The following is a 15929-nucleotide window of genomic DNA, read 5'->3' as shown; positions in this document are numbered from 1 at the left end:
CCAAGCTGCTTGGCAATTTCCCCGTAGCCCTTTTCAACCATTTGGAGGTGTACAAAAGTGTACACGTCTCTAGTGTTTGGACAGCTCTTTGATCTTGGCCATGTAAGTAGTTGGATTCTTACTGATTGTATGGGGTGGGACAGGTGTCTTTATGCAGCTAACGACCTCAAACAGGTGCATCTAATTTAGGATAATTAATGGAGGGGAGGTAGACTAACAGGTCTTTGAGGGTCAGAATTCTAGCTGATAGACAAGTGTTCAAATACTTTTTTGCAGCTGTATCATATAAATAAATAGTTCAAAAATCATACATAATGATTTCTGTGATTTCCGGATTTTTTTAGATTATGTCTCTCACAGTGGACATGCACCTTTGATGACAATTTCAGACCCCTCCATGATTTCTAAATGGAGAACTTGCAAAATAGCAGGGTGTTCAAATACTTTTTTTCCTCACTGTATGTATTTACAGAAAATAATGTTGGCTCTATAGAAGACCCTAGGATATTGTGGGATGTGATAAAAGGTTTTATTAAAAGCAATACCATACTTTTCTGCTCTATTGTGCGCAAAGTTATTTCACTGATGCTGCAAAACCTTGAAGCTCACTCACAAACTAATTATACTAACCGGATAGCTTTAGAACAATCATTAGTCAGTAAGTAAATAACATTCTGAAACAGAAATCTAAATTTCTAATTCATAGAGCAAGACAGCGCTATTACTTTCAGGGTGTTAGACCCAATCACCTTCTCGCTATGAGGTTAAGATCCAGTTATTATTTTGTAAATATTCCTGCAACTAAATCCTCAGATGGTAATATTGGAACTGACCCTGTTGACATAAAATAAATCCTTTTAGACATTTTATTCCAATCTGTATGAATCTGAGATTCCTTTGGATAAATCCCAATGTGACAGTTGGTTAAATCCGCTTGACTTGCCTCAATTATCAGCAGAGGAATCAGCTAGCTTGGACAAATTGATTTCTATTGAAGAACTGAGCTTGGCAGTAGTGATGGCCAAACAAACCAGTGTCTCTATTATCTTAGCCCACTACGTGGCACTTTCTGTTAAAAAAAGGTTGAAAATACACTGAATTAAAATGACTTAGGCCTTTCTCTTTAAACCAAGAGCACCATCTAGTTGGCTCAGAAACTTAAGACATTTGTTCACGAAACTTCAATTGGCCATCGCAGTGCAGAACATGCAAAAAGGAAAATCACAGGGCTTTGATGGAATTTCCCCCCAGATTTGTATGTAACTTTTTGGGAACAGTTGGGTGCTTTCCTTCTTGACATGATTAACTTCTCTATGGAAAAGGGTGACTTCTCAAGGGATGGTAACACAACCTTGATTTCCTTACTACTGAAAAAGAATATGGATCTTACAGCTCAAGCCATTCACCGTTCAATTATGGTGTCACCGATATCCATTTGTAATACACAGTAGGGATAAGCCGAGTAGTCGGCTGAAATGAGTATCCGGTACGGATAAAACACTTTTGCCGAGTACAAGTATTATACGAGTAATACGAGTCAATATCTGTGCTCGGATTGAATACAAATCCTCAGCTGACCGCGCTGCGTTCTGTGATAGTCACAGCACCCCCCCCTACACATACACGCTTGGCTCACTAACACACACACAGAACACAGAAAACAGCGCTCTTTCTCCCTCTCTCTCCCTCTCTTTCTCAGTCACTTAGGTCCGCGGGTCTGTTCCGTTAACGTTTAGGGTTTCTTAAGCTTCAGTTGTTTTTTTACTTCGGTTTGTAGTACTTACATAGTAACCAGTAGATTTCTGGTAAACGTGGGGTTTTAGACATGCTGCTTGGTTTAAATGCGACTCCTGTTGCGTCTGCCGTCGGAGATATTAAATATATTTTTGAACCCTCAGCTGGCTTCATTAAAGTCAATACAGATCTGAGAAACAGCATCTGCCCCCGCCTCCTCTCTCTTTTTCTCTCTCTTTCTCTCTCTCACTCACTCACTCACACACACACACACACACACACACACACACACACACACACACACACACACACACACAAACACATACCTGGTGTGGAAATAAAAAAGAACCAAAAACAAAAATCACACTGATCATAAAAAAAAATGTAAGTTTAAAAAAGAAAGTTAAATTGAGTATGAAAACTCTTGTTCATTAAAATTTACTTATCACATAATTGCAACCGCATGTGTTGTAGTCATTGTTGCAAAACTTGTTCTGTTTATAGTTTGTTTGTTACCATGACAACACCATTGATCTGAAGCTCGATGCTGTCATATAAATAGTTTTCTAATCAGCAATAAACATAACAATATCTGATCAACCAATATCAATTGCATGCTTAAAATAAGCCACCGGTTAAAGCCCCGCCCATTTCAAGACAACCCAACCCTCTTCCGGGTAAAATTCTGTGTACTTCTGGGATAGGCCCCGCCCAGTCCAGATACGGATACAGATAATTCATGTGGTAAACAGATACAGATACAGATAATGCTGTACTCGCTCATTCCTAATACACAGCATGACGCCTCATTATTTGCAGACAATGTTTTGGTCTTTTCAGAAACCCCTCAGCCTCTTCCTCACCTCCTATCATCATGGAGTATGGAAGCTTACGGCTTTAAAATTAACTAGTCTGCACTACTTCATTTAAATGATTCTAAATTTATCTGGAAAGGCAAACGGCCGCAACTTAAAATGTCTACTCTACAGAGGAGGAAAGAGGATGGGGGCCTTTCAGTTTCTAACTTCAAACAACCCGGAAGTTGACAGAATTTAACCCGGAAGTGGGGCGGGTTGTCTTGAAATGGGCGGGTCTTTAACCAGTATGTTATTTAGGCATGCAATTGATATGAGTTGATCAGAAATTGTTATATTTATTGCTGATTAGAAAACTATTCACAGAGCTTCAGATCAATGATGTTGTCATGATAACAAACAAACTAAATGTGCTGTATTTATATAGCGCTTTTCCAGTCTTAACAACTGCTCAAAGCGATTTTACATCTACAGGAAACATTCACCATTCACACACATTCATACACTGTGGCCGGGGCTGCCATACAAGGTGCCACCTGCTCATCAGATAAACATTCACATACATTCACACTCCGATGCGCAGCACCGGGGGCAACTCGGGGTTTAGTGTCTTGCCCAAGGACACTTCGACAATGACTGCAGGGGCGGGGATCGAACCACCAACCTTCCGATTGGCAGGCAACCGCTCTACCACTGAGCCACAGCCGCCCCTTTAAACTATATACACAACAAGTTTTGCAACAATGAATACAACACATGCAGTTGCAATTATGAAGTAAAATGTAATGAACAAGAGTTTTCATACTCAATATAACTTTTTTTTTATGATCAGTGAGATTTTTTTTATTTTTATTTTTTTTATTTCCACACCAGGTATGTGAGTGATGTCAGGTGTGAGTAACAGAGAGACACAGAGAGAGAGAGAGAGAGAGAGAGAGAGAGGGGGCGGGGGCAGATGTTGTTTCTTAGATCTCCAGTGATTTTAATGAAGCCAGCTGATGGTTAAAAAAATATATATCTCCGACGGCAGAGACACAAAGGGAGTCGCATTTAAACCGAGCAGCATGTCTGAAACCCCACGTTTACCAGAAACCTACTGATTACTATGTAAGTACTACAAACCGAAGTTAAAAACAAACCTGAAGCTGAAGAAACCCTAAACGTTAACGGAACAGACCCGCGAAACTGATTGACTGAGAGAGAGAAAGAGGAGCGCTGTTCTCCGTGTTCTGTGTGTGTGTGAATAAGCCGAGCGTGTGTGTGTGTGGGGGGGGGGGCTGTGACTATCACAGAACGCAGCGCGGTCAGCTGAGGAGTTTTATTCAATCCGAGCACAGATATTGACTCGTATTACTCGTATAATACTTGTACTCGCCAAAAGTGCTTTATTCGTACCGGATACTTGTTTAAGCCGAATACTCTGCTGATCCCTAATTTCTGGTCCTTCTTATTGAGGCCTCTCCTCAATTGGTTGAAGCCAGATGTGTCTGTCTGCTGGCGTACCTAAGAAAGTGCTATGACAGAGCCACTCCATGGCGTTCTTTTTGCCAATGTTTCTGATTAACAGTGCCAGGTACGCTTTATCCCCATTATCTCACATCTTATCAAGACTTGGAGATTGGCTGAAATATAATGCTATATAGGTTGTAACTGGCACACTTTTGGCACACCCCATTATTCATAATACAGCACTGCTGATTGGTGGGAGGCCAATAATAGTCCCACAATGGGAATAAAGGGGAGTTTGTTGTCTAAAAGAGATTTTTAGTGATGTTGGCTTGTTACCATTCTCTGATATGCAGAACACATTCAGTCTATCATGTTCCTTTTTTCCTTTGAACTACAATTAAGAACAGCACTTAAGGCACACAGTGTCCTTTGGCAGAGGCCGTTGCCCATTCATTCTGTTATTTACTACGCAGCCTAAAAACTGTGGTATGGTATTGAGGCTTTACCAGTTCTTGGTGGTATCTGGCCGCTCTGCCCTTCCTGTTGGTCTAACATTCCAGAAGTAATCCAGACCATCAGCAGTTTTGCTATAATTTCATTCATAGGACATATCTTACCCCTGTGAAAATGCACCACATGAAAATAATTAACAGTCCTGTATACCCTTTCTGCCCAATAAAAGCACAAGGTACATATCTTTACATGATCTGGGAATGCTCTCCCGTTAATCTGTTCTCAAACAGTACTTTATACAAAATTCTTGCCTTGTTTAATGTTACTGTGCCTGTTACCCTTAACGTTTTGATTTTGAATAATCTGTCAGCCTTTCAGCTTCCTGAGAGACAGAAACGGGCTGTATTTTTTGGACTTACAGGTGCAAAGAAAATTATTGTAACCCGTTGGAAACCACCTCTAGACCTGTCCATCTAAACATGGAACATTTCCTACCTGGATGTGGTGCATATGGCGCTTTCCACAGTGTAAATGTAAATGTGCTGTATTTATATAGCGCTTTTCCAGTTTTAACAACTGCTCACAGCGCTTTTACATCTACAGGGAACATTCACCATTCACACACATTCATACACTGTGGCCGGGGCTGCCGTACAAGGTGCCACCTGCTCGTCAGATAAACATTCACACACATTCACACTCCAATGCGCAGCGCCGGGGGCAACTCGGGGTTCAGTGTCTTGCCCAGGAACACATCGACAATGACTGCAGGGGCGGGGATCGAACACCAACCTTCCGATTGGCAGGCAACCGCTCTACCACTGAGCCACAGCCGCCAGTGTGCATTAATGGAGCGCCAGGAAAGACTCTGGACACTTGCACATACAGTACATTGCTGAGGCAGTGAAGTCCAGACTGTAGCCGTGTTTGGTTCTTTGTCTTTTGTTTGTCTGTGCATATAGCTAAGTTGTCATCCACTTGTCAATCGAATTACCTGAAGTTTGGTAAAAAAGAAACTCATGTGAATAAAGCTGGTGAAAGTATGTTTCCATCCAACGGCTTTAAAGCAAATTAAACACTGTGCGTAATGATGTCACATGCTGTTTTGCGATCTAATTGGTGTATCAAATTGATTTAAGACTTTTTAAGGCGTTTCCATTCATTTTCGCACTGACTCGCACAACATTCAAGAAAACAATTGCGAACAAAGACAAAATTCTTTTTCTAGACAAAATGGACTGCGCCATCTACCAACAAATGATCAATATTGCACAAGTTATAATAGTGGTTACGTGCCAGCTGAAAGCAACATATCAAGCTATAATAAGAAAACGACGCTATCAACACATCACTATGATGATGCAGATGCTACTTGCCTTTATTTTCCCACCGGCACCGCTGCGAGACAATTTTTTTTTTGTTTGAGTTCCTTCCTTTTACTCCAGAGGACGTCCCACAGCTTGTTGTAACCTTTGTTGGCCATTTCCTTTGTGAGTTCCTGATAAATTAAATTAAAAAAGTCTCTAGTCTCCTTGTCCTTCCACTAAGATCTGTTTTAAGTCGACATTAATGAAATTACATGAAATTTTATTGTTTCCATAAGGCATTTTTCATTCTTTATCACTTAATTTGGATGAAAACGTGTGGATGGAAACTAGGGGTGATCCGAGTATCCGGCTGAAACGAGTATCCGGTACGGATAAAGCACTTTTGCCGAGTACAAGTATTTTACGAGTAATATGAGTCAATATCCGTGCTCGGATTGAAAACAACTCCTCAACTGGCCGCGCAGCGTTCTGTGATAATCATAGCGCCCCCCCGCCTACAAACACGCTCGGATCAATCTCACACACACACAACATGGAGAAATGCGCTCCCTCGGCCTCTCGCTCTCTCTATCTCTCTCTTTCTCTCTCTCCCGCTCCGTCAGGCAGGCAGTCAATCGGGTCTGCGGATCTGTTCTGTTAACGTTTAGGGTTTCTTCAGCTTCAGGTTTGTTTTTAACTTCGGTTTATAGTACTTACATAGTAACCAGTAGATTTCTGGTGAACGTGGGTTTAAGACATGCTGCTCGGTTTAAATGCAACTCCCGTCCCGTCTCTGCCATCGGAGATTTTTTTTTTTACTGTCGGCTGCCCCCCCGCCCCCTCTCTCTCTGTGTCTCTCTCTTACTCACACACACAGACACACACACACACACCTGGTGTGAAAAAAAAAAAAAAAGATCGAAAAAAAAGATCGAAAAAAAAATCACACTGATCATAAAAAAATAAAAAGTTAAAAAAAGAAAGTTATATTCAGTATGAAAACTCTTGTTCATTACATTTTACTTCATAATTGCAACAGCATGTGTTGTATTCAGTGTTGCAAAACGTTCTGTATATAGTATGTTTGTTACCATGACAACACCATTGATCTGAAGCTTGATGCTGTCATGTAAATAGTTTTCAAATCAGCAATAAATATAACAATTTTTGATCAACTCATATTGCATGCTTAAATAACATACCGGTTAAAGCCCAGCACATTTCAAGAGAGACCACTTCCGGTTTAGGCCCCGCCCAGTCTGAGTACGGATCCGGATACAGATAATTCATGTGGTAAACAGATACAGATACAGATACAGATAATGCTGTACTCGCTCATCCCTTATGGAAACATAGCTTATGTCTGTTTGTGTATGTGTTTGGATGTGGCTTCCTGCAAGTGTTGTATTTGTCTCCCTCCCGCCCATCTTTCCTCTCTGTTTTCCATTTTATTTCTTCTTCTACTTTCTGGCCCTGGGACAGGTTCTCTGTGTCCGTGTATTGTTTGTAACTGTTTTTGCTGTTTACCTTTCCAAAAATAAATTAAAAAAAGTTATCACAAAAAAGATAAGTTAAGATAAACCTTCATTGTCTTCTATAGGAGAAATTGGTCTTGGGCATTCGAGAGAAACAAATGTCGACACATTTCCCTTACACACACACACACACACACACACACATACGCACACACACTAGGCATACAGTTAACCTTCAAAGAACATAATCATATATTATTTTATCCAATGAACATCATATAACCACACACAATACCCCTACCTTTACTCACATACACAGAAGTGACGTGGCGGTGGTGACGACCCTCTGGAGGGACTTCCTCTCTGCTGCTGTGCAGCTGGCAAACACCATGAAGATGCAGTAGGTCAATATACTCACTTCGAAGAATCTCCTGAGAATCCTTAGAAAGTGAAGTCTCGGCGGTGCCTTTTTATCCAGTGCTGTGGTATTAGCGCTCTCTGTCAGGTTGTCCTCTAAGTGCACACCCAATAACCAGAAGTCCGAGACCCTCTCCGCACATTCTCTGTCGATGGTGAGGGGCTGAATGTCGGTTTTATTCCTCCTGTACTCAATTATTAGGTCCTTGGTTTTGGTGGCGTAAAGGACCAGGTTGTTGTCCGTGCACCACTTTGACACTCCACCTCATCCAGATATGCGGACTAATTTCACCCAGAGATTAGCCCCACTCGGTGCTGTCATCCGCAAATTTAAAAATGTTGTTGCTGAAGTGGGCAGGGGTGCAGTCATTGATGTACAGGGTGTAGAGCAGGGGGCTCAGCATACAGCCTTGTGGCGAGGCAAAGCTGAGGCTGAGGACTGAGGAGATGTGGGGGCCCCACTCTCACCCCACTGGATGTGATCCAAAAGGAAGTCTTAGGCAGATTGTGTAAGAAAGTCTTTGTCACCCGTCTGTGAGGTAGGGTGGTATTCAGAGATGGCAAAAGTACTCACTTTCCGTACTTAAGTAGAAGTACATATACTTGTTTTAAGAAATACTACGGTAAAAGTGGAAGTACTGATTAAACTTCTTTACTCTTCTTTACTTTACAGTAACAAAGTACAGGCTTGGAAATTTACTTAAAGTGTAAAAGTAAAAGTAGCCTTGCGAAAGCTACCTGGAGCACACAGACGTTACTAGAGAGACGCTGAGGGACAACAGGGGACATGGAAGACATGTCTTTATATGGCAAAGGCTACATTTTAAATGGATGTCTGCCAATAGGCCTAAAACATAACATATATGATTATAATGACAGAAACTGGGACTCCAGGTTAATAAGATTCTGTGAGAAAACACAGATCCAGTTTATATTTTTAATCTTTCCCCCTAACATGTAAATTAATCTACATGTAGCTGTGTGCTCAAATATGGCTTCTGGAAATAAAATAAAGGATTAAAATATGAATGATTAAACAGACATTAATGAAGAAGTTCCCCAGCACATTGGCCAGGAGTCCTTCTTGATGTCTACTGTCTCAAACATCTCTCTCAGATAAGGTTGAGGATGATGGGGAATATCTTGCTGTTTTCTTCATTTTCAATAATGTCGCCCTCCATACTACTATGTGCTAACGTTAGTGCCATCAAGCCTCAATGATTTGCCGTGAATTAATGCAGAATGCTGAATCTGTTGAGTTGTCTTAGTAGTGCGTCAAATGCAACGTAGCCTACAGTAGATGTATTCCCATCCATTTAGATTGAATATGGTATTGATGACGTAAACAATAATAAGGATAACTCCAGTGAAATGATGTGAAAGTTGAGAACTAGATTAGGACTGGATTAAACCTGATTCAGGTGTCCAACTTCACCCCAGGTGTGTCTAAAACAGACGGAGACAACTTCTGTCTAGCTAAGTTTCCATCCACTTGTCAATTGAACTACAGAATCTGAAGTTTGGTCAAAAAAAAAAAAAACTCATGCGAATAAAGCTTGTGAAAGTGTTGATGCTTCATTAAGATCAACGTGCAACCTAGCTAACATGTGAAGAACACACCAAAACCACTAGCTAACTTACTTTAAATGTGAAGAACTATAGACCAATAACAGGCTTAAGTGAACTGACAACATGAGTTATACGACTTACAGTTCTCAAAGACTCTCACACACAATCTCAGCTGGTTATCCTCCGGACAGCTTGTCTCCTTTTCATTTCTCTCACCTTTCTCTCCGTGTAGCGCGCGCACCCGCTCGCGGTGTGTGGCGCGTGTCCGCGCTATTTTCCGACATAACCTCTTGTACAAAACGAAAGTAACGAGCCAATTTTATAAATTGTAAGGAGTACAAAGTACCGATATTTGGGTTAAAATGTAAGGAGTAGAAGTAAAAAGTTGCAACAAAAATAAATAGTAAAGTAAAGTAAAAATATCAGAAAAATCTACTTGAGTAAAGTAACGAAGTATTTGTACTTCGTTACTTCCCATCTCTGGTGGTATTAAATGCATAACTTAAATCAACAAAGGGCAGCCTGGCATAGCTCCCCTGCTGCTCTAGGTGGGCCAGGGCAGTGTGAAGAGTTATCTATAGACCTATTTGCTCTGTAGGCAAACTGGTGTGTGTCGAACATGGGTGGGGGACTTGAGATGTTGTAAGTCTGGACGAGTTTCTCAAAGCACCTCATGATTATAGGTGTAAGTGCCACTGGATGGTAGTCATTCAGGCTGCTGATATTGGTCTTTTTTGTCAGAGGAACTATGGAAGAGGACATCAGGCAGGGATGTACAGCGGACTCAGACAGGATCTGGTTAAAGATCTTGGTGAAGCTGGTGATTTGCTGAACCCCCTGTGACACCTGCCTTGTGTTGTTGATGAAGAAGTAGTCTTAAATCCTCCTCTTATAAGCAGCCTTGCCCTTTCTGAAGCTTCTTTTCAGGTTGGCTCTTGCAGCACCATACTGAGCCCCATCACCAGACCTGAAAGCAATGTTTCTGTCTCTGACCAGGCACTGCACTTTTTTTGTCATCCAGGGCTTCTGGTTGGGATAGACATGGATCCAACTGTTTACAGTGACAGTGTCTGCGCAATACTTTATATAGCAAAGGACAGTTATGCACTCCTCTAGATTCTGATGCACAATAATGTCCAAATTGGTTGTCTCAAAGCAGTCCAGCAGCTGATGAGAGGCACCTTCGGACCACGTTTTAACAGTCCTACATGTGGTAAGAGCACTTTTGCTGAGGGGGGTGTATGTCCAGGTGTGGTAGCGGTTTTGCCCTGAACCCGTTTGAAATTGGAGTAGACCTTGTCCAGCGTATTTGCTCCCCTAGTAACACACCTTTAAATTAAGGGAGCATTGCTTTTAAATAAGCAGGTTAACGTCCCCCACTATGATGTGAACAGCCTCAGGATACATGCTCTATTGACTGCTAATGATGTTGTGTAAAAGTCCAAGAGCCGAGTTAACATTTAAACACAGCGGTTAGTATGACCACAGTAAACTCCCAGGGAAGATATATGAGCCTGCATTTAACAGTCACATACTCCAGGTCTGGGGAGCAGTGCCTATGTAGTCTTTGTGTTCGTACACCAGCTGTTGTTGACAGACAAGCATAACCTTTCTTACCAGAGTTTTTGGTTCTATCAAGATTGCAGATAGCAGATTGATAATCCACGGAGAGCCTAGGCACCTCGCTACCATTTAATGTTTCTAAAGCTCTGTCGTTTTTTAAAATAATCTTAAATTACCTGTAACAGCAGACGAGACCAACAGTGAAAAGAATGGTATTTTCACATAGTTTTTAGAAAAGTCTCTGTGGGTCAAATTTTTCCCGCAAAGGCACATCATGATTTGCGGCAGGTAGATAGATAGGTAGATAGTACTACGGACCCACATTCTGATGGATCTCAGACTTCTCTGTAACACCTGAAAAGCCTGTGTTATTTTATCTAGCCAGGTAAACGGTAGCATGAGATTTCTTTATTTAAGTTTTATTGTATTTTAATTTGTTGTTTAATAACATATAAATTGTTTCTAAATTGATAAATGTAATTGTTTCTTTCGGGTTTTTCGTCAATCGTCCATCACTCTCGTCTTAATGTTTTTGTTGTTAAATTAAATAAATCAAATCAATTTTATTTTTGAAGCTATCTGTAGTAGTTATGGCCGAAAAAGGGGCAGGACCATCACAGAAAAAAAGGAAATTAAACAAAGAACAACTAAAAGCTAAAAGGAAATGGGAAAGGGGAAAGACGAGGGGTGAAAACGTGAGTCAACTTCAGTGTTGCTTTCAACAGATAGAGACAATTACGGGATGGAAAATGATTCACAACCCACCCTGCATTGGCCCTCAGGTATGTTATATGGCGATTTTATTCACAACATAATGTCAATAAATACAAACGTCATTAACTTTACAAAGAGCAACATGTCAGTAGCCGACATTAAATTACGCCCCCCTTCCAGTCAGCGTGGACGCTTTATTACTTTTACTCCGTGTTTGTGTTGGCCTATTTTCTCTTCCCTTGTAATGTTACTTGTGTAAAGCGTCCGTGGGTTTTATGAAATGCAATTTATGAATCTAAGTTATTACTACGTTACAACAAGCTCTTAATGATTTGGCCCGTGACCCAGTGAAAATGTCATGCGGTTTAGCTCATGATACATCCAAAGTAGGCTAAGTTACCGTATGCAACATTGGAAATTCAACAATGCATTTGTAACTTATTCTTTGGTTGTAAATTCATGTTTTTCTTTCAAAACATTCATTGCAACTGTATGACCTCTACACTACCGCTTTTGTTTGCCCATAGCGGTCGCTAGAATCAACACAACTGAAAGTTCCCTACAGCCACTTTTAATAATTATGTTTTTAAAGTTGTAACATGCACTAATAGCCATATGCAAATGTATATATATCTTTTTTATGAATGCTGTAAGCTGTACAGCCTTATTAATGTCACTGTTCCCAAATTGCCGGCTATTGGCTAGTAGCTAGCGGTAGCTATTAGCACAACATGGTTACATCTCCTTGGTTCTCTTAATACATCCATGGGTTTATTTTGATAATTATCTTTAGGCCAGTTCATACTCAAGTCTGATGCACAAAATAATATGTGAACAGTTAGTCAAAAAAATCAAATCTGACAGTAAATCTGATTTGACCCTAAAGGCCTGCAGTCTGAATGTGGCCTAGTTTCCAAAAAAATTTGCCCGGTTCAACAGAATTTATTCTTTTCATTTACAGAAATTTGTCAATGAATCTAATCCAGGTCTTTCAGGATTGGCCTGCTGATCGTGCATGAGCTGTTTAAAAATGTTTACTGAGGTAATAAATCAAGTGAGAAGTTGGGTCATCGCCCCATAGACTAAACAGACTTAAGGAAGGAATACACCTCCCTTGATATCAATGGTGACTCAGTGTTGAGAGAGGCAGAGACTGTTTCACCTCAGCCACCTAAGGATATCCTGGTTATTCCATCAAATACAGAGCATTTTTTTCTCCTGCATCATTGAAAGAGTCCTGACAGGAAACATTCCTTCCTGGTACGGAAACAGCACCAAACCGAGAGTGGTTCTCACTACAGCACACTCTGAACAAATTATGAAAAATTATCATCAATGAAATCATTTCAGCAAGAGAAACTGGTTTGGAAAAAACATTTGATTTGTCTTTCTTTTTTCAGCAACTGCACCAATATAGATCTTGTGGAGTGGCAGCATTTTTGCCCTCTGATTGATTATGCACCTACATGTTATTCAAAAACACACCTGGTACACAATCACATAGGCAGGGGAGGGGGTCTAACTGCGTGTCAATTACTGCTCATGCAAACGCAGTCATTCTCCTGTGTGGGGGGAGGGGCTTAGGACACTGTATTGGCTTTAGCAGAACTGAACTGAGAAGTTGTCAATGTTCACATTTTTTGGCTAAGTCCTCAATCTTCACAATCCTACCTACAGCACCTTTAAATAACTGTAGATTCGGCAAAACATAGTTATTTAAAGCGCCCATATTATGCTCATTTTCAGATTCATAATTGTATTTTGAGGTTGTGCCAGAATAAGTTTACATGGTTTCATTTTCAAAAAACACCACATTTTTGGTGTACTGCACATTGCTGCAGATCCTGTTTTCACAGGTCTCTTTTTTAGCTACAGAGTGAGACATTCACTTCTATACTATCTTTGTTGGGAGTAGTGCAGTAGCTATGTAAGATCACATCAGCTAGATAACTCTTTCTCCAACTTTGGTCGTTACAATGCAGGATTATCTGGGAGATTTCTTCTAAACGAGTGCCACTTGTGGAATACCTGCAGAACAGTTACATGGAAGTAATTCTTTTGGACATTATGGGGAACTAGTGTGTGCTGTAGCAGGGTTTTGCCATTGAGAACGAGCTAGCATGCTATGGTTAACCACCTCGTCTCGGCTAATTACGTAGAATGTTGGACCCGCCGACTCTTGTTCCTGTTGCCTTGTTGGCAGACCCTGGCCCAGCTAACCCTTGGCCTGGCTCCAACACAGCTGACTTTCCGCCTGGCTCCAGCCCAGCTGACCCGTTGCCTGTCTTCAGTCCATGTTGACCCGTTGCCTGTCTTCAGCCAAGCTGACTTGTCGGCTTTCTTCAGTCCAGCTGCCCTTTTGCCTGCCCGGTCTTCAGAGGGAGTTTGCCTTTGCTGGCCCGCTCGGTCTCCAGAGGGAGTCTGCCTTTGACAGACTGCCCCATCTCTGGAGGGTTTTGTCTTTGCCATCGGCCCCCAGAGGGGTTTTGCCTTCGCCATCGGCCTCCAGAAGGGTTTTGACGTCAAGCTCGGTCACCAGAGGGGCTTCACCGTTGGCGTCTTGACTGGACTCCGGAGGGTTTTTGCTGTCCTGCTCAGCCGCCTGAGAGGTTCCACCTTCACTGCTGTCCACAGTCCTGGACCTCGCCTAGCAGGCCAAAGCACTTCGATCCCCACAGTCCCCAATTCCAGAGTTCCCGCTATTCTCAGTTCCCAACTCCCATTGATTTGAGTAATGTAGAATACTTTTTACTTTGCCAGATGGTTTTAAAAATGACAAATGCCTGATTCAACCCGTTAGCGTGAATGAAAGTGATTTAGTATCGTCCCCAGACCTGTAAAACTGTAAACTGATACACTCTAGTCACGGGAAAATGGTCAAATCACCATTTGAGAGTAAAATTAACTGTCACTTATTACATGATGATGAAAGGGCTTCATTGAAGACAGGCAGAACCTTGCTCGTATCCAGGCATTGCTCTTCCTGTCTGTTGAGCAGACTGTCTGATGTCGATGTGTGTTATGACTGCAGGACCTCATAAACCCTGTGACTGATTCAGACCGAGCATCCTCATTCTGCCTGCAGCTGGGATCTCTTCTCTCTCTGCAGGAGGAAGAAAAGCTTGGATAGAAGAAGAAAAATTCCCCAGAGCCTTGAGCTTTGGCAAACATATTACCAATCTGGAAAGATTAGGGGCCTCCCTGACAGGTTTATCACATATATGTAGAGGGAGAGGAGGACTCGTAATACCAGTTTTTAGTCTGTTCACGTATGTAAGACAGTTATTTCAGTTGAAGATTTATTAGGATATCATTAGGGCTTTTTTTTTTTTTTTTAAATCAGACAGCATCAATTAAGATCCCAGTGTGTCACAAGACAGTTAATGAACACTGTATGCAGGCTATAAAACTCATTCCTGTGTCAGGAAGGACGGAGCTCTGTGGGCTGCCATTACCTGGCAGAACCTTTGATTTTTTTCTTTTTACATACAATATTAACAGCACAATGCAAATAGTTACAGTGCACTGAAGCACAGAAGGGAGAGGGAGGGGAAAATATTGGGAGAAAGGGGGGGCAAGCTAGTCTTGTCAACAAGAAATAACGTCACCCAACATTGCTTAGAGCACCTTTAATGGGCAAGTATACTTTAATTCTTTGTTTGTAAATGATATTAATGGTAGGGCTTATGATATTTTATATTTTTGCTACTGTCAAATCCCATAAATAAAACAAAACAATGTGTCGCTCAAAACTTCAAACATGCAAATGTGGAACGACTCAGTACAACAGGTAATGACTCAAATGCATGACCCAGACAGATTGGTGTAGCATAAATTAGGAAAATGTATTGTACTGTTTACTGTGTTGAATTATGAAAAGTTAAAAACAGTGTTTTGAAAACAATGTATTTCTGTTTATGTATGATGCAGCCAGGTTAGGCTATGCATTATTTGTCTCCGTGAAAAGGCCAAGACCGGCCCTATTGTCTCTCACCTTCCCCCTGTGTTCCTCTGTCTCTAAAGAATTGATTAGGTCATATCTACATAGCAACTGACTCACTGCTTCACGGTAAGCGTACCTGACTCATTTCCGTTTCCTGTGCTTGTGTGTTGGTAGCGTGTTGGTAGCTTATTGCTGCTCGCTAAATACCAGTTCAATTTGTTAGATTTGCTATTACAGCGGCTAACTGTCCGCTAAACACTTATTCTTATAGTAGTTCTGCCTAAGCACTCACTTATCTTTTCATTTTTCAGCTACTTTTGTTAAATAACAGCTGTTTTTAACGCTTGGTAGCTAACACTACCGTACTTTAGCTTAGCTGCTAGCGACTTTAGCTTAGCAGTTAGCCATGTCATCCCCCTCCCCTACTTTCTCTTGCTCGGTGTGTGAGATGTTTAGTTACTTCTCTGCATCCTTTAGCGGTAATGGTATG

General features: G+C 41.3%; 1 long non-coding RNA gene across 1 annotated transcript in view; it reads right to left on the bottom strand.

The window, feature by feature from the left end:
• Positions 1 to 11805, bottom strand: part of LOC117946337 — a 22368-nt gene extending 10563 nt beyond the window's left edge. The window contains exons 1-2 of the long non-coding RNA XR_004657002.1: positions 11704 to 11805; positions 267 to 276 (exon numbers count right to left, since the gene is read on the bottom strand). This is a non-coding gene — a long non-coding RNA (uncharacterized LOC117946337). The remainder of the gene's footprint in view (positions 1 to 266; positions 277 to 11703) is intronic.
• Between the last annotated feature and the right edge of the window lie 4124 nt (positions 11806 to 15929).

This window comes from Etheostoma cragini, chromosome 6 (assembly GCF_013103735.1).
Source record: "Etheostoma cragini isolate CJK2018 chromosome 6, CSU_Ecrag_1.0, whole genome shotgun sequence".
Lineage (NCBI taxonomy): Eukaryota > Metazoa > Chordata > Actinopteri > Perciformes > Percidae > Etheostoma > Etheostoma cragini.
This window is presented reverse-complemented; position numbering and strand designations above follow the sequence as displayed.